Below are 19,865 nucleotides of genomic sequence, written 5' to 3' on the forward strand. Positions count from 1 at the left end.
CAGCATGCCTAAGGCACATTCAGAGTCAGTAGAAAGGCCTCTTTAGTGTCCTAAGTTTTCATAACTGTGACCTTAATTGCCTACCGTCTGTAAGCTTTTAGTGTCTTAACGACCGTTCCACAGGTCCATGTTCATTAAATGTTTATGGTTCATTGAACAAGCATGGGAAACATTGTTTAAACTCTTTACAATGAAGATCTGTGAAGTTATTTGGATTTTTACGAATTATCTTTGAAAGACAGGGTCCTGAAAAAGGGATGTTTCTTTTTTTGCTGAGTTTACAATCTATGTCTCAATTGTCTCAAGTCTTAAAAATCCTTCTTTAACCTGTCTCCTCCCCTTTTAACAGGTGACATCAATAAGGGATCATAGCTTTCACCTGGATTCACCTGTTCAGTCTCTACAGTATGTCATGGAAAGATGTTTCCTAATGTTTTGTACACTAAGAATATGTGTATTTACATGGCTTCCTTTTATTGATCCATAATATTCTGAACCGTTCTCTCCATTTATTCTAGTAAGTATTTCAAGAAAATGTATTTTAAATGTCCACCAAATTTAAAGAGTGGGTTTGGATAAATGTACTGAATGAAAACTACAGAGAAGATCTGTTGGCCAGGAAATTGGTTGAATTAGTTGAATTAAATTTATACAGCGCTCGCAAGGGAACCACGCCGGAAAATTATGTTACGCACCTGCGTAAGGTAAGTCTGAATACCAACTACTGAGATGTCACTCCCTGATCTGTTTCACCTGTCCTTGTGATTGTCTCCACCCCCCCAGGTGTCGCTTATTTTCCCCAGTGTATTTATCCCTGTGTTTCCTGTCTCTATGTGCCAGTTCATCTGGTATGTTTGTCAAGTCAACCACTCCTTTTTCTCTTCTCTTTGCTAATCCTCCCGGTTTTGACCTTTGCCTGTCTTCTGGACTCCATTCCCGCCTGCCTGGCCATTCTGCCTGCCCTGACCTCGAGCCTGCCTGCCTGCCCTTCGGTACCTACTGGACCCTGAACTGGTTTTGACCTTTTGCCTGTACACGACCATTCTCTTGCCTACCCCTTTTTGGATGAATAAACATCTAAGACTACAACCATCTGCCTCCTTTGTCTGCATCTGGGTCTCGCCTTGTGCCCTTAAATGAGAAGTGCATAGGAAAGGCATGCATAGGTAGACATACATTACCTGAGTCTGAATTGGGCTCATGTTGAAAAATAAATAATGTATAAATGAACATGCACAATGTAATCATATGTCAAATATGTAAGTTGAAAATGTTGAAAACACTTTTTTGTGTGTTGGATGTCTCTGACCTTGCCAACAGACAAAGACCTGTGAATGGATCAGTGGTTCACCAATCAGGGCCTTGATGGGCTCTGCAACAGTAACAAGGAGTAATATATAATGAAACTAGTTTTTTGGGGGTGAGAAGGTTTCTTTGAGATCATCAGGCGACGTCCTAAAAATGTCTTTAGGGATGGGAACGGGAACAATACAAAAATCTCCAGGGTACCATGACAGAATGTCCTGTGTTTTTAAACATCGTTGGACACAGGAATGTTCTTGCAACGTTCCAACATTCTCAAACATTAATATCTTATATTCTGAGAACATGGCAACCATGTTCTATGTATGTTTTGTGACGTTGATGGAATATTCTCCTAACCCTCAGAAAACTGGACATATGAATGTTCTTGCAATGTCTCATTAAATGAGTCTAGAACATTAATATTGTATTTTCGGAGAACATGGTAACCACATTCTGGGTTTGTTCTGTTTGACATTAAGGGAATGTTCCCCCAACTCTAATGCCAAAACAGGCTAAAAAGGTTCTCAGAAGGTTTTTGCTAACATACTGTAAATAGAATGTTCCCTTAACTAACAGAAAACTGGATACTCATTAGAGGAACATTACGGGTAACATTACAAAAACGTTCTCTCTCCGTAGAATTGTTAGCTGGGTAGTTTATAGTTAATAGTTTCATTGCTCGTGTTTCTTGGCCCAAGCAAGTCTCTTCTTATTATTATTGGTGTCCTTTAGTAGTGGTTTCTTTGCAGCAATTCTCCTCTGAAAAGATGTTAAGATGTGTCTGTTGCTTGAACTCTGTGAAGCATTTATTTGGGCTGCAATTTCTGAGGCTGGTAATCCTCTGCAGCAGAGTTAACTCTGGATCTTTCTGTCCTGTGGCGGTCCTCATGAGAGCCAGTTCCATCATAGCGCTTGATGGTTTTTAAGACTGCACTTGAAGAAACTTTCAAAGTTCTTGAAATGATTCGTATTGACTGACCTTCATGTCTTAAAGTAATGATGGACTGTTGTTTCTCTTTGCTTATTTGAGCTGTTCTTGCCATAATATGGACTTGGTCTTTTACCAAATAGGGCTATCTTCTGTATGTTTCTCATTTACAACTGCGACCTGGCCAAGATAAAGCAAGCAGTGCGACAAAAACAACTTCACAGAGTTACACATGTGATAAACAAACGTACGGTCAGTAACACAATAGAAAAATCTGTATACAGTGTGTGCAAATGAAGTAAGGAGGTAAGGCAATAAATAGGCCAATAGTGGCGAAGTAATTACAAAGCAATTTACACTGGAGTTATATATGTGCAGCTGAGGATGTGCAAGTAAAAATACTGGTGAGCAAAAGAGCAGAAAAACATAAACAAATATGGGGTTGAGGTAGGTAGTTGGTTGGATGGGCTATTTACAGATGGGCTGTGTACAGCTGCAGCGATTGGTAAGCTGCTCTGACAGCTGACACTTAAAGTTAGTGAGAGAGATATAAGTCTCCAACTTCAGTGATTTTAGCAATTCGTTCCAGTCATAGGCAGCAGAGAACTGGAAGGAAAGGAGGCCAAAGTAGGTGTTGACTTTGGGGATGACCAAGTGAAATATACCTGTTGGATCGCGTTCTACGGGTGGGTGTTGCTATGGTGGCCAGTGAGCTGAGATAAGGCGGAGCTTTACCTAGCAAAGACATTTACTGCTTTTGTGACCGTTCAGGCACCATGTTATGCGGTGATACGCACTGTGTCTCCAGTGCGCATTCACAGCCCGGTGCGCTCGGTGCCAGCTCCCTGCACTTGCCGTGCAAAAATGAGCATCATCCAGCCAGGACGGGTTGTGCCGGCTCAGCGCTCCTGGTCTCCAGTACGCCTCCTCTGACCAGGATATCCAGCGCCGGCTCTACGCACTGTGTTTCCAGTGCGTCCTGTACCAGCGCCCCGCACTTGCTGGGCTAAAGTGAGCATCCAGCCAGGACGGGTTGTGCCAGCTCTACGCTCCAGACCTACAGTGCGTCTCTCCAGCCTGGTTAGCCCTGTGCCTTCTCCACGCACCCGGTCTCCAGTGCGTCTCTCCAGCCTGTTACGCCCTGTCCCGGCTCCACGCACCAGGCCTCCAGTGACGATCCATGGCCCGGAGCCTCCAGCGACGGTCGGCGGTCCGGAGCCTCCAGCGAAGGTCGCCGGTCCGGAGCCTCCAGCGAAGGTCGGCGATCCCGGAGCCTCCAGCGAAGGTCGGCGATCCCGGAGCCTCCAGCGAAGGTCAACGGTCCGGAGCCTCCAGCGAAGGTCAGCGGTCCGGAGCCTCCAGCGACGGTTCCCGGTCCGGAGCCTCCAGCGACGGTTCCCAGTCCGGAGCCTCCAGCGGGGGTTCCCAGTCCGAAGCCTCCAGCGGGGGTTCCCAGTCCGGAGCCTCCAGCGGGGGTTCCCAGTCCGGAGCCTTCTGCAACGATCTACGGTCCGGAGTCCCCGGCAAAGATCTACGGTCCGGTTCCTCCGGTGACGATCCACGGTCCGGCTCCAAGGAAGTGGAGGGATCAGCAAGCGGAGCGGGGTCTACGTCCCGAACCGGAGCCGCCACCGAGGCTAGATGCCCACCCGGACCCTCCCCATTAGAGTCAGGTTTTGCAGCCGGAGTCCGCACCTTTGGGGGGGGGGGGGGTACTGTCACGCCCTGACCTTAGAGAGCCTTTTTATTTCTCTATTTGGTTAGGTCAGGGTGTGATTTGGGTGTGCATTCTAGTTTTTCTATTTCTTTGTTGGCCGAGTATGGTTTCCAATCAGAGGCAGCTGTCTATCGTTGTCTCTGATTGGGGATCATACTTAGGCAGCCTTTTTTCCACCTTTAGTTTGTGGGATCTTGTTTGTGTGTAGTTGCTTTCTGCACTGCATGTAGCTTCACATTCGGTTGTTAGTTTATTGTTTTTTCGTGTTCATCAAAATAAATGGATGTACGCTTACGACGCTGCACATTGGTCTGATTCTTCCGTCAACGAACGTGACACTTAGTTACAGTATACATGTCTCCCTTGCATATTACATCATTTATGCAGCAGCATATAAGACATTTTTGGACTAACCTTGGTGTAATGTGCTCACTTGAACAGGAAGGTGGCACGGCGGTCCTTCGTGGGCAAATTTTGTCGTCAAAGTGACTGAGGCCGGATTTACAATTACAAGTTGGATGACCGTTCAAAACGTATTTTCCCAGTCTAAGCTTGTTTATTGCAACTTCCCAGTTAGCCACTGTCACCGATTCCTTCCAAACGACTCATTGTTGCATTTGCGATTTCTAACTTGTGTAATCTTTATGTACAATGGTCGATGAGCACAGACACGTTTTATCTATAATTTCTCTTCATTATTTCTCTTCATATGACAAGGATTAAAAAGGACTTGCTAGTAGATTATCAAATTGATTCATGATGACTGCTAGCTAAGATTTTGAAAGTAAGATGATGATGATCAGTCCAATCAAAGCTACTGTACATATAACGTGATTTGACATCATTTTATCTGTGGCCAATGACCTTGAGCCTCCTTGGAAGGGCACTAGTAATGTAATTCTATGGCAGGAGCAAAAGGGCTTGAATTTTCAATGTCTACCCTTACTACTTGACTGTGACGTAGCGGCCCCATGAGTGACAGAACACTGAGCCAATCACAGCGCAACACTCCTCTTTTCTGGCTTGCCCCACCACCACCACAGAAAGCACTGAGCTAGGCTGAAACACCTGCATTTTATAGCTACCTTACTCAATAAAACAAAAAAGAGGTAGGCCATCATTGTAAATAAGAATTTGTTCTTAACTGACTTGCCTAGTTGAATAAAGGTTAAATAAAAAGTAAAATAGATTTTTTAAAAGAGCCCATGTTTGTATGCGGCTTTATTAACTCAATGATATATATTTATTTTACATTGTTTGCAAACTGGTATGTGACTCATATTAATGGCAAAATACGTTGACAAGGTTATAAATAATGATTTTTAATTGAAATAATAATTGGGTCCTTCCAACTTTGCTTTCCTCAAAGAATCCTCCATTTGCAGCAATTAAAGCCTTGCAGACCTTTGGCATTCTCATTGTCAATTTGTTGAGGTAATCTGAAGAGATTTCCCCCCATGCTTCCTGAAGCACCTCTCAGAAGTTGGATTGGCTTGATGGGCACTTCTTACGTACTATATGGTCAAGCTGCTCCCACAACAGCTCAATAGAGTTGAGATCCGGTGACTGTGCTGGCCACTCCATTATAGACACAATACCAGCTGACTGCTTCTTCCCTAAATAGTTATTGCATAGTTTGGAGCTGTGCTTTGGGTCATTGTCCTGTTGTAGGAGGAAATTGGCTCCAATTAAGCGCCGTCCACAGGGTATGGCATGGCGTTGCAAAATGGAGTCGTAGCCTTCCTTCTTCAAGATCCCTTTTACTCTGTACAAATCTCCCACTTTACTACCACCAAAGCACCCCCAGACCATCACATTGCCTCCACCATGCTTGACAGATGGCATCAAGCACTCATCTAGCATTTTTTCATTTTTTCTGCGTCTCACGAATGTTCTTCTTTGTGATCCGAACACCTCAAACTTAGATTCGTCTGTCCATAACACTTTTTTCCAATCTTCCTCTGTCCAGTGTCTGTGTTCTTTTGCCCATCCCAATCTTTTCTTTTTATTGGGCACTGTGAGATATGGCTTTTTCTTTGCAACTCTGCCTAAAAGGCCAGCATTCCGGAGTCGCCTCTTCACTGTTGACATTGAAACGGGTATTTTGCAGGTATACTTAAATGAAGCTGTCAGTTGAGGACTTGTGAGGCATCTGTTTCTCAAACTAGACACTAATATACTTTTCTTCTTGTTCAGTTGTGCACCGGGGCCTCCCACTCCTCTTTCTTTTCTGGTTAGAGCCAGATTGCACTGTTCTGTGAAGGGAGTAGTACACAGCGTTGTACGAGATCTTCAGTTTCTTGGCAATTTCTCGCATGGAATAGACTTCATTTCTCAGAACAAGAATAGACTGACGAGTTTCATTAGAAAGAACTTTGTTTCTGGCCATTTTGAGCCTGTATTTGAACCCACAAATGCTGATGCTCCAGATACTCAACTAGTCTAAATAAGGCCAGTTTTATTGCTTCTTTATTCAGGACAACCGTTTTCAGCTGTATTAACAATAATTGGAAAAGGGTTTTCTAATGATCAATTAGCCTTTTAAAATGATAATGGATTAGCTAACACAACCCTACCTTGTCACAACACAACTGATTTGTTGAAATGCATTAAGAAGGAAAGAAATTCCACAAATTAACTTTTAACAAGGCACACCTGTTAATTGAAACGCTTTCCAGGTGACAACCTCGTGAAGCTGGTTGAGAGAATGCCAAGAGGGTGCAAAGCTGTCATCAAGGCAAAGGGTGGCTACTTTGAAGAATCTCAAATATAAAATATATTTTGATTTGTTTAACACTTTTTTGGTTACAACATGACTCCATATGTGTTATTTCATAGTTTTGATGTCTTCACTATTATTCTACAATGTAGAAAACAGTAAAAATAAAGTCAAAACCTTGAATGAGTAGGTCATATGATTAAAGTTGCTAAGCTTGCTAGATAACCTATAACAAATGACAGAATATTTCCTATTTGGCAACAACAACAAAAAATTGATTAGGCCTATACAGCACAGGAGGCTGCTAAGGGGAGGACCGATCATAGTAATGAAGTGAATGGAATGGTATCAAACACATGGAAACCATAAGTTTGAGAGCGATACCATTCCATTTATTCCATTGCAACCATTACTATGAGCCCGTCCTCCCCAATTAAGGTGCCACCAACCTCCTGTGCTATACAGATAGTGAATCAGCTCATGAATAACGGGGAGATGAAGAGAGGGAAATTGTTTAAACATCAAGGTATCTTAACAGGGACCAACTCTGTTAAAAAAAATATCCATATCTACTCTCATACTGTTTGTTGATCACACATTCTCTACCAAAGCTCTCATATGGGCCGCAATACAAGATGGCGCAGAGAAGCGGGGGAAATGTTATATCTGTATTTTGTCATGTATAGGAAAATAGCCTAGGCCCTATATAAGACTATATAAGGCTACTTCGTGAGACAATAGATAAATAATACACTTGATTTAGGCTACATATTCCATGCTAAATGTTTCTTATCAGTGATAGATTAGCAAACTAAAAAACTACCACGTCTGCTTGTCTAGCCAGAGATCAATTAACCAAACATACAGACCGAGATTTAGTGAAACAAAATCACATTGATTGATTATCAGACAAGTCACAGTCTTTTGGTCGGGAGTAGGACCAAACTGGTCTCAGAGCATTTCATATTATTCTGTACGTAAATCTGAGACACTCCATTTAGTATGATGTGTTCTGTTTCGTATGGTATGTATTAATATGTGGATGTCCATCACCCATTTCACATGATAAGTTATGAATTGGTAGGACAGGCTACTTTACTACTTGAGTAAAGAGCTAAATCCACTTGTATAACATGCTAGAAAAAAGGTTCTGATTAGCTAATATATGAGCAAACGAGAATAAAGATAATCATTAGCATACCTGAAAATAGCTAACATTTCCCCAGCCTAATTGTACCCAAATATCCAAACGGAGATTCAGTGAAAACAATCTGACATTGATTGATTTATCCAGATAAGTCCCCCACGCTTGTCTCAAAGCAGCACGATGGCGCTGTCCCAATCAAAACGGTGCTGAAATGATCATCTATCTGACCACACGACTATTGCTTTAAATTGGTAGGATATGACTTTGGGAGTGTAAGTATAAGCTAGAATTTGATACCTTCAATTGCATTAGCATACTTTATTCCAATATTGTCTTAATTCAGTTGCTTCCACTGGTCCTACTGGGGGGGGAAATGGTTGAATCAACATTGTTTCAAAGTCATGTGATGGCGTTGAATCAACGTGGAAAACTGATTGGATTTGCAAAAAGTCATCAACGTAAGGTCATTTCATATTTTTTTTCACCTCATTTTCAACCTAAATCCAATGACGTGGTACATTTTTTGTTGATTTCACATCGAATTCACGTTAGTTGACAACTCAACCAAATGTGAATCAAAACTAGACGTTGAAATGAAGCCTGCGCCCAGTGGGTTGTTAAGGTCAACGGCATCGTGACCTCTACCAAGTACCAGGAGATTTTAGCCAAAAACCTGGTTGCCTCTGCCAGGAGGCTGCAACTTGGCCACGAGTGACTCTTACAGCAAGACAATGACCCCAAGCTCACATCATAATCCACAAATAAATGGTTAATTGACCACAAAATCTACATTATGCAATGGCCATCTCAGTCTCCAGGCTTGAACTCCATTGAAAACCTTTAATTGAACTGAAGAGGGCAGTTCATAAGCACATCAAGGATATGAAAGATGCTGCATGGTGGATTGGTCTAAGATCCATGCCAATGTGTTCTCCAATCTCATAAAACATTACAAATCAAATTAAAAATGTTGGTAGCGTACACAGTTTAGCAGGTGTTATAGTGGGAGCAGCGAAACGCTTATGTTACTAGCTCCCGACAATGCAGTAAAATGTCAAACAACTAAAATGTAAGGGGGAAAAAATACAAAAATGAGAAGAAATCAAGAAGGGTGGAACAAATATCATTCACAATCCAAAAAGCACTCTAGCAATAGCAAATGCAATCTATATGTATGTATACTGGGAGAATTTACACAAGATCAGCTAAGAACGATATGTACAGCAGTAGATATACTATGCTATGTCAATAATCCAGGACATAAATAAATATGCAGTGTGTATAAACAGTGTAACTAAAATACAATGTACAGTAGTACAAATATTATGATGAGCAACGTTGGGGATACAGTATTTAAATACACAGTGTAAAATGCGAAGTGACCAGAGGTTGAATGTTGGTAAAAGTATGGGACAGCAGCGTTGGTACAGTTGAAGTCAGAAGTTTACATACACTTAGGTTGGAGTCATTAAAACTCGTTTTCAACCACTCCACAAATGTCTTGCTAACAAACTATAGTTTTGGCAAGTCGGTTAAGACATCTACTTTGTACATTTCTCCAACAATTGTTTACAGACAGATTATTTCACTTATAATTCACTGTATCACAATTCCAGTGGGTTAGAAGTTTATATACACTAAGTTGACTGTGCCTTTAAACAGCTTTGGAAAGTTCCAGAAAATGATGTCATGGCTTTAGAAGCTCCTGATAGGCTAAATGACATCATTTGAGTCAATTGGAGGGGTACCCGTGGATGCATTTCAAGGCCTACCTTCAAACTAAATGCCTCTTTGCTTGACATCATGGGAAAATTAAAAGAAATCAGCTAAGACCTCAGAAAAAAATTGTAGACCTCCACAGGTCTGGTTCATCCTTGGGAGCAATTTCCAAATGCCTGAAGGTACCACGTTCATCTGTACAAACAATAGTACGCAAGTATAAACACCATGGGACCATGCAGCCATCATACCGCTCAGGAAGGAGATGCGTTCTGTCTCTTAGAGATGAACGTACTTTGGTGCAAAAAGTGCAAATCAATCCCAGAACAACAGCAAAGGATCTTGTGAAGATGCTGGAGGAAACGGGTACAAGTATCTTTATCCATAGTAAAACAAGTCCTATATTGACATAACATGAAAGGCCGCTCAGCAAGGAAGAAGCCACTGCTCCAAAAACACCATCAAAAACCCAGACTACGGTTTGCAACTGCACATGGGGACAAAGATCGTACTTTTTGGAGAAATGTCCTCTGGTCTGATGAAACAAAAATAGAACTGTTTGGACATAATGACCATCGTTATGTTCGGAGGAAAAAGGGGGAGGCTTTGCAAGCCAAAGAACACCATCTCAACCGTGAAGCACGGGGGTGGCAGCATCATGTTGTGGGGGTGCTTTGCTGCAGGAGGGACTGGTGCACTTCACAAAATAGATGGCATCATGAGGCAGGAAGATTATGTGGATATATTGAAGACATCAGTCAGGAAGTCAAAGCTTGGTCGCAAATGGGTCTTCCAAATGGATAATGAACCCAAGCATACTTCCAAATTTGTGGCAAAATGGCTTAAGGACAACAAAGTCAAGGTATTGGAGTGGCCATCACAAAGCCCTGACCTCAATCCCATAGAACATTTGTGGGCAGAACTGAAAAAGTGTGTGCGAGCAAGGAGGCCAAAAAACCTGACTCAGTTACACCAGCTCTGTCAGGAGGAATGGGTCAAAATTCACCCAATTTATTGTGGGAAGCTTGTGGAAGGCTACCAGAAATGTTTGACCCAAGTTAAACAATTTAAATGCTAACAAATACTAATTGAGTGTATGTAAACTTCTGACCCACGGTGAATGTGATGAAAGAAATAAAAGCTGAAATAATTCTCTCTACTATTATTCTGACATTTCACATTCTTAAAATAAAGTGGTGATCCTGACTGACCTAAGACAGAGCATTTTTACAAGGATTAAATGTCAGGAATTGTGAACAACTGAGTTTAAATGTATTTGGCTAAGGTGTATGTAAACTTCCGACTTCAACTGTATATATGTGTGTGTGTGTGTGTGTGTGTGTGTGTGTGTGTGTGTGTGTGTGTGTGTGTGTGTGTGTGTGTGTGTGTGTGTGTGTGTGTGTGTGTGTGTGTGTGTGTGTGTGTGTGTGTGTGTGTAAGACGAAGATGCAGGGAGTCAGGAAGCAGGTGCAGTCAGAGTTTAATACGAACAAACATGAAGTGAATACTTAAACAAGCGTCTGAGCTTGTTGGATGGCATAATGATGGGATGCCATCCTTCGATCTGGCTTGGGTCCATGGAGTTAGTAGACCGGCAATGTCAAGTGCCGGGGGGGGGAGATGGAGTAGACGTGACAGTACCCCGACTCAGGACGAAGACAGCCCGAGGAGCGGGCCGGTCGGCGAATGAGAATTTCTCGGATGATGTTATGATCTAGAATGTTATCCACCTGAACCCAACACTACTCCTCTGGACCGTACCCTCCCAGTCCACCAGATACTGAAGCCAACACCCACGACGTTGGGAGTCCAGGAGGGATCTGACAGTATAGGAAGGCTTCCCTCGATGTTCAGGAGAGGTGGAGGGGTCTCGTGGGGGACGGCATCAGCCAGGGGACCAGGAACCACCAGCCTGAGGAGGGAAACATGAAGAGGGTGAGATCCGGTAGTGAGCTGTAATAGTTATGTTACCTCACTGACCCTCCGGAGGACTTTGAGTGGCCCCACAAACCGGGGACTCAACTTCCGGCAGGGAAGACGGAGCGAGAGGTTTCTGGTGGAGAGCTAGATGCGATCACCAGGATGGAACACGGGAGCCTCACTGGCATGGCGGTCCACCTGCTCCTTTGGGCAGCGGACGGCGCATTGGAGCCTGGCGTGGGCAGCATTCCAAACCTCCTCTGTGAGCCCTTTACATTACATTTAAGTCATTTAGCAGACGCTCTTATCCAGAGCGACTTACAAATTGGTGCATTCACCTTATGATATCCAGTGGAACAACCACTTTACAATAGTGCATCTAACTCTTTTAAGGGGGGGGGGGGGTTAGAAGGATTACTTTATCCTATCCTAGGTATTCCTTAAAGAGGTGGGGTTTCAGGTGTCTCCGGAAGGTGGTGATTGACTCCGCTGACCTGGCGTCGTGAGGGAGTTTGTTCCACCATTGGGGTGCCAGAGCAGCGAACAGTTTTGACTGGGCTGAGCGGGAACTGTACTTCCTCAGAGGTAGGGAGGCGAGCAGGCCAGAGGTGGATGAACGCAGTGCCCTTGTTTGGGTGTAGGGCCTGATCAGAGCCTGAAGGTACGGAGGTGCCGTTCCCCTCACAGCTCCGTAGGCAAGCACCATGGTCTTGTAGCGGATGCGAGCTTCAACTGGAAGCCAGTGGAGAGAGCGGAGGAGCGGGGTGACGTGAGAGAACTTGGGAAAGTTGAACACCAGACGGGCTGCGGCGTTCCACTGAGCCGGAACCACTCATCCACCGCAGGAGCTTCGATCTGGCTCGGGTCCACGCAGCCAGGGCCAACTGGTACATCAGGACGCACTGTAAGGGAGACAGCCTGGTGGAGGAGTGACGTAGTGAATTCTGGGAGTACTCCGCCGAGGGAAGGAATCGGGCCCACTCCCCATGCCGATCATGAAAGTGACTCCTAAGGAACCTCCCCAGCTCTTGGTTCATCCTCTCCACCTGCCCGTTGGACTGAGGCCAGTACCCCGAAGTGAGGCTGACAGTGACCCCCAGTGCGGCAGTATTTAGAAAATCTGTCCACAACAACCATAATAGTAGTGTAACCATCAGAAGAGTGAAGATCAGTGATGAAATCAATGGACAGATGCGACCAAGGCCGCTGAGGCATGGGAAGGGGAAGGAGTTTCCCTGCTGAAGCGTGCCGGAGAAATTTGGTTTGGGAACATACGAAGCAGGAGTTGACGTAGCGAGCAACGTCCTGCACCAAGGTGGGCCACCAGTACATAGCAGAGATAGATTGAATGGTGCGGGTGATACCTGGGTGTCCAGTGACAAGGGATGTGCGCGCCCAAGTCAACACCCTTCCCTCCATGGAAATGTAGGTGACCTCCGGAGAGCAAGTAGCAGGCGGATGCCAGAGCCTGGCGGATGCCCACGTTTACGCCCCAAAGCACGGGGGCAACGATTTGGGAGGGTGGAATGATGAGCTCACTCAGGACAGGGACCTCTCCCGAATCGTTTAGACGGGACAGGCCATCGGCCTTGATGTTCTTTGAACCTGGGCGGTATGACAGAGTAAAGTTGAATCTTGTGAAGAAAAGGGCCACCTTGCTTGACACGGGTTCAGCTGCCACGCTGTCCGTATGTACTCCAGGTTCCGATGGTCGGTGAGGATGAGAAATGGATCCTTGGCACCCTCCAGCCAGTGTCTCCAGTCCTCTAGTGCCAAATTCACCGCCAGGAGCTCCCGGTTGCCGACATCAGAGTTCCTCTCTGCAGGACAGGTTTTTTTTGTAATATGCACATGGATAAACATTTTGTGGGTTGCCTTGAAGTTGTGACAGGACAGCGTCGAACTCCACCACGAAGGGCAGCGTAAGATCTGGGTGTTTCAGTAGGTGAAACACGTAAGGCCTCATCGGCTGCAGGACTCCACATTAACCTACGGGACCACCCTTGCGGAGAGAGGTGAGAGGAGAGGCGATGGAGCTGAAGCTTTTAATGAAGCAACGATAGAAGTTGGCAAACTCCCAAAAACGCTGTAGTCCCTTTATGGTGGTTGGGACTGGCCATGACCGGACTGCCTCAACCTTCCTTTCATCCATAACCACTCCCTGAGGGCTGATCCGGTATCCCAGGAAGGAGACAGCGGCCTGATGAAACTGGCACTTCTCCGCTTTGGCGTGCAGGTGGTTCTACAGGAGTCCCAGGACTACCCGAACATGGGCGATATGATCCTCCAAGGTGGCCGAGTAGATCAGGATGTAGACGATATACACAACCACCTGACACCCAAGCATGTCCCAGAACACCTCGTTCACGAATGCCTGGAACACCGACGGAGCATTGGCTAATCCATTATGCATCACCAAGTACTAGTAGTGCCCAGACATTGTGCTGAAGGCCGTCTTACATTTATCCCCCTCCCGGATGCGGATCAGATTGTAGGCACTCCGCAGATCCAGTTTAGTAAAACACCAGGCCCCACAGAGCTATCAATGAAGGCCGGTACCAACGGTAGGAGGTAGCGGTACTTGGTGGTGAAGGAGTTGAGACCTCTGTCGTTGATACACGGACGTAGACCACCCTCCTTATTGGCCATGAAGAAGAAGCCTGCTGACACAGGGGAGATGGATGGGCAGATAAAACCCTGTTGGCAAGCCTCCTGGATGTACTCCTCTCCAAAGCCTTTGTTTCAGCCACCGACGGGGTAGACGCAGCTCCGCGGAGACGCAGAGTCTGCTAGCAGGTCGATGGTCGGGAGACACTGTGGCCCAGTCCGACGATACCCCCGGACAGGGCCAAACAGGCAGGATATAAGCCCACCCACTTTGCCAAAGCACAGCCCCCACACCACTAGAGGGATATGTTCAACCACCAACTTACCATCCTGAGACAAGGCCGAGTATAGCCCACAAAGATCTCAGCCACGACACAACCCGAGGGGGAGCACCAACCCAGACTGGAAGATCACGTCAGTGACTCAACCCACTCAAGTGACGCACCCCTCCTAGGGACGGCATGGAAGAGCACCAGTAAGCCAGTGACTCAGCCCCTGTAATAGGGTTATAGGCAGAGAATCCCAGTGGAGAGAGGGGAACCGGCCAGGCAGAGACAGCAAGGGCGATTCGTTGCTCCAGTGCCTTTCCGTTCACCTTCACACTCGTGGGCCGGACTACACTCATTCATAGGACCTACTGAAGAGATGAGTCTTCAATAAAGACTTAAAGGTTGAGGTTTAGAAATTCTAGGGACAGTAAGGAGGCCTGCGTCTTGTGACCGTAGTGTACGTGTAGGTATGTACTGCAGGACCAAATCGGAAAGATAGGTAGGCGCACCCCATTTAATGCTTTGTAGGTTAACAGTAAAACCTTGAAATCAGCCCTCGCCTTAACAGGAAGCGAGTGTAGAGAGGCTAGCACTGGAGTAATATGATACAATTTTTGGGTTCTAGTCAAGATCCTAGCAGCTGTGTTTAGCACTAACTGAAGTTTATTTAGTGCTTTATCTGGGTAGCCGGAAAGTAGAGCATTGCAGTAGTCTAACCTAGAAGTGACAAAAGAATGGATTCATTTTTCAGCATAATTTTTGGACAGAAAGTTTCAGGTTTTTGCAATGTTACGTAGATGGAAAAAAAGCTGTCCTTGAAACAGTATTGATATGTTCGTCAAAAGAGAGATTAGGGTTCAGAGTAACGCCAAGGTCCTTCACAGTTTTATTTGAGACGACTGTACAACCATCAAGATTAATTGTCAGATTCAACAGAAGATCACTTTGTTTCTTGGGACCTAGAACAAGCATCTCTGTTTTGTCAGAGTTTAAAAGTAGAACATTTGCAGCCATCCACTTCCTTATGTCTAAAACACAGGCTTCCAGCTAGGGCAATTTTGGGGCTTCACCATGTTTCATTGAAATGTACAGCTGTTTTTCATCCGCATAGCAATGAAAGTTAACATTATGTTTCCGAATGACATCACCAAGAGGTAAAATATATAGTAAAAACAATAGTGGTCCTAAAACGGAACCTTGAGGTACACCAAAATGTACAGTTGATTTGTCAGAGGACAAACATCCACAGAGACAAACTGATATCTTTCCGACAGATAAAATCTAAGCCAGGCCAGAACTTGTCCGTGTAGACCCATGTGGATTTCCAACCTCTCCAAAAGAATGTGGTGATCGATGGTATCAAAGCAGCACTAAGGTCTAGGAGCACGAGGACAGATGCAGAGCCTCGGTCTGACGCCATTAAAAGGTAATTTACCACCTTCACAAGTGCAGTCTCAGTGCTATGATGGGGTCTAAAACCAAACTGAAGCATTTCGTATACATTGTTTGTCTTCAGGAAGGCAGTGAGTTGCTGCGCAACAGCTTTCGGTGAGTTTAATATGAACTAACAAAGTGAACACACAAACAAGAGTAGCGTCTGAACATGAACACAGAAACAATTCTGCTAGTGATGTCTGTTCAACAGTCTGATATTCTGGTAATAGAAAATGTTTTTTTCGTCTCTCTGTCTTAGTGCTGATGCACCTGTACTGTATCTGTGGACTGTTCTTGGGTGGCTGAGGTCCTTAAGGATCTTCTTGGCCTTCATTATAGAAAAAGGCTCAGTGGAAGGTGCACATAGTATTGAAAAAATAACTCTTCGTAGAAGAAAAAAAAGTAGTACTTGTTGAGAAAATATTTCTCTAAGCAAATTGTATTAGTCTAAAATAATGATTTAAAAATACAATATATAGCTTAGCCAACGGTGCCAATAATTTGAGGTGACTGTATGCTAAGATTAATAATCGTGAAACCTCTGTTACGCATGTTTCATGTATGTGCTTAAATCGTTCTATTAACATATATTTAATCTTTCTTTTTCTGTCGCTATGCCTTTCTGCTTTTTCCCCTCTCATGCTCCTTCATCCTTCTGCCCTAGAGCACAGCTCCCTTCAGTTGTGGAATGTACTTTAGGCCAGGAGTGCATCAGGGATCAGCTGGTGGTCTGTCCTACTGCAGGTCTATGCCATCACAGCTCCTGTACTCTTTTGCATCACCAAAAACGTCCCCCTCGAGTATGAACAATCAATTGACCAACCATTGTATCTTTATTTGCTCCACGTCTGTCTGTTTGTTGCACAGAGCCTGGGCAGAGACTGTTCATGTCGATCCAGAGTTTGGCCATGCGCTTCCTCATCCAACACTACAGTAGTAACACCCTCAAACGTTTGACCACTCCCCTCTGTATACATGTGTGCTTCTAATGTGCATGAGTCCCCGCCTATAGATAACATTTTAAATCAATACTACTAATTCTGAAATGTTTTCAACACAAGCATTCGATCAGATAAAGTTTGACAATTCACCACCCCATTGGTAAAAGGAACAATATGTCAGCCACGGGAGTACAACATAAAGAGTTAATGCCTAACAGTTTATTTTAGGCCACATTTCACAGGAATAATTTGTTTATGTTCTGTACAGTGGCTGTGTCCTAACTGTCCTTGTGTCCCGCAGGTGTGTTGTTAATCTTGGCCTACAGTGGTGTGATGTTGCTCCTGACCTCTGTGCTGATTTCTCTTCTCTGGTCCATAAACATTTAATCTCTGCGACGCAGGCCTCCAGCACGCTGGCTGTTGTTGCTAGTCGGGTATGATACCATACAATGCTTTTATTGTCCATTTACATGGAAATATAATCAGCTGGAAGGCTTCTGGCAGATACGGTACAGTCAGCAGATGGTATACTGTAGGAGCTGGCGTATGGGATAAGAATGCATGTGCAAAATTTAGCAGGAGAAGAAGTACACCATTTGATTAATTTGCGGCAAAGGAAGGCAATGCTTTTGGGTCTTTGTCAATGGTGAGAAAACAAGCGAGGTAACTGCTTATGTTAAGTCATAATAAACATGTGCCTATAGACGTTTACAGACTGACTGCTAAGAGGAAGCTAACTGCATGTGTTGGGCTGTAATAAGTTGCCTATATTGACTTGTACAGACTGGCTGCTTAGTGTTTGTTATGTTGGGTGTGTTTGGCCAGGTGATCAAGACAGGAACTACTGCCATGGCAACAAGGGACACTTAGAACACACACACTTTGAAAAAGGTGAACGCAGTGTTTCTCTGTTTGTATTACTCGTATCAAAAACAATCCCTGTCATTACATCCCCTTTCAAATCCTCTTTGTGTTTGACCCTGTTCTCTCATGTTACTCACACCGTCTCTCTTCCCTTCCCACTCTGTTCCTCATAATTTCCCTCTCTACTCCCCTGGTCCTATCCCTCTCTGTAGGAGACTGGATCTCTGTCTCCACTCTGACCCATGTGCCTGTCACCGCTGCAGACCTGGCTCCAGAATAAAGTGAAATCGGTGAGGGGGCAGTTGAAATCGGGCACAATTTTGGGGGATTCTTGCATTGGAATTACATTGAATTCCGCTTAGCACGCTACACCGCAATAAAAAAAGTTCAAATGCCGAGACTACGAGAACATTGATGGAGTGCTTTTGAAGTGTCAGGTAGGCTACAGATTTCGCTGCAATCTCCACTGCGCTGTATCAGCACAATGGACAGTGACCTACACACTAAAGCAAGGCCGTTTTGGTAATGAATATAATGGATGGATAGGGTAATTGGATAGGGTAATTCACCTATTACAAACAACCTATGTGAATGCAGCCGTGCTTTACCAAAAATAACGCAAACGAGGTGCTAAAAGTCGTAGCCTAGTTATTCATGCCTGCAAACAAAAATACTGAATAGCAGTATTTGGCTTAGAATACAGACACAACTGTGAATGAATGCACGGTGGTACCAAGTTGTCCTAGTAAACAAAATATCAGATTATGTCATGCATTTATCAATCTATATTTAGGCTAGTTACATTAACAGTAAATAAATGCAGTAAACAAAAGGTGAATGGAGATTCAGATAAGTAAACTACAGTGAGATGCAGCCTTGCACAGCTTTCTTGCCAGACAAAAAGGCCCACTTCAAACATGGAAAACCATGCCGCTCATGAGCAACACGTTGTGATATGGCACAATACACTTCTGTGGCTCAAATTCAACCCATCAATTGAGCATTGCCAGGCAAACATAAACATGTTTCCAATACGTACAGTTCAATTTACAACCACGAAAACCAATAGGCTACCAAGAACTACAATAGAATGTGGCTATCTATATGCTGAAACATACCGCTTTACCCAGGGGCGTCATTTGGGTTTTTGCGTTGGAATTCTGCAGTAATTCCAGCCACTCTCTCGCTAGTTTGATGCTAAGGCTAATAACAATAACGCTTTTTACAGCTAGCTAAGAAGCTAACTAAACTCTGTAGTGGTAGGGCGTGAGGCAGAATTGAGTGAAGCAACTTCAATGGTAAACTTGACCCCGACCTTATTAATCAAATATTACAGGCGGAGGCGTATCACGTTATTCCCTTAGCCTACCCTAGTTACTTCCCATAGCCCCTCTACCGTGGCGCGCTCTGTCCATTGTGCGTGACAGCACATCGGAGATACAGATTTTGCGCCAACCTGTCACTCAATCATTTGAACTTATTTGCTATTTTCATATAGGGACATAACATTAAAACTGAGGGGGCTAAGCCCACCTTGTGGAGCTGGGTCCGCACAGCTGCCTGCTCCTGGTGTTGCAAGACTAGCAGCGCTAAAGACAAGACTGATTAGTAGTCAACCATAACTCAATCCAAGGACCCACTGTTATAGTAAATGGTACCAAATATTCGATGTTACTTCAATCATTCCATCGTGTGCGCATGCTTGTTTTGAGGTGCTTTTATGGCAAAGTTTAGTCCATAACACTTCAGGTCACAAAATATAATAGTCTAACTATATAAACCGTATTTGTTCTGTCAGTAAATGCATTGTTGCTACGAGACAAATGTACTGCGATTCTTATTCATGCCTCTAGAGAGAGATAGAGCACAATGTTCATGTCATCTTGAGGAAAGCTTCTGCAGAAGTATAATTGGGTTGTTGAAAATTAAAACTGTTGAATTGATTATCGTACTTGTCATGTTTTTCCAACTTCTAGGAAGATTTTAACCCACTCAACCCTAACACTTCTCCAAGTTTATACCATCATTGTAAAGCCCTAGTTATTTTCTTGCTTTGACAAGTCATTTCTGAAGATTATAATTTAATGTGATTAATTCATGTCTGTCCCTCCATTTTAAGGTCAAACCTATTACGTGAACGAAACTCTCATTTTAATATGGTGAAACTATTCCTTTAAAAAAAATTATCTGAACATAATGGTCAAAGCAGTTGAGCTGGTTTTACTCTTTTTGGCCAATTTCTGTTTTCTGGCGGAAAACTGAGCGCGTTGAGCATAACACATCAACCATGTTACC

The 19,865-nt window shown here is 44.2% G+C and overlaps 1 long non-coding RNA gene across 1 annotated transcript; it reads right to left on the bottom strand.

Moving 5' to 3' along the window:
• Positions 1-10,998: 10,998 nt before the first annotated feature.
• Positions 10,999-18,961, bottom strand: LOC139536655 (uncharacterized). The gene is made up of 2 exons (XR_011667366.1): positions 18,689-18,961; positions 10,999-11,447 (listed from the first exon to the last, which is right to left on the bottom strand). It is a non-coding gene; the product is annotated as an uncharacterized lncRNA (long non-coding RNA).
• Between the last annotated feature and the right edge of the window lie 904 nt (positions 18,962-19,865).

Source organism: Salvelinus alpinus, chromosome 13 (assembly GCF_045679555.1).
Source record: "Salvelinus alpinus chromosome 13, SLU_Salpinus.1, whole genome shotgun sequence".
Taxonomy (NCBI): domain Eukaryota; kingdom Metazoa; phylum Chordata; class Actinopteri; order Salmoniformes; family Salmonidae; genus Salvelinus; species Salvelinus alpinus.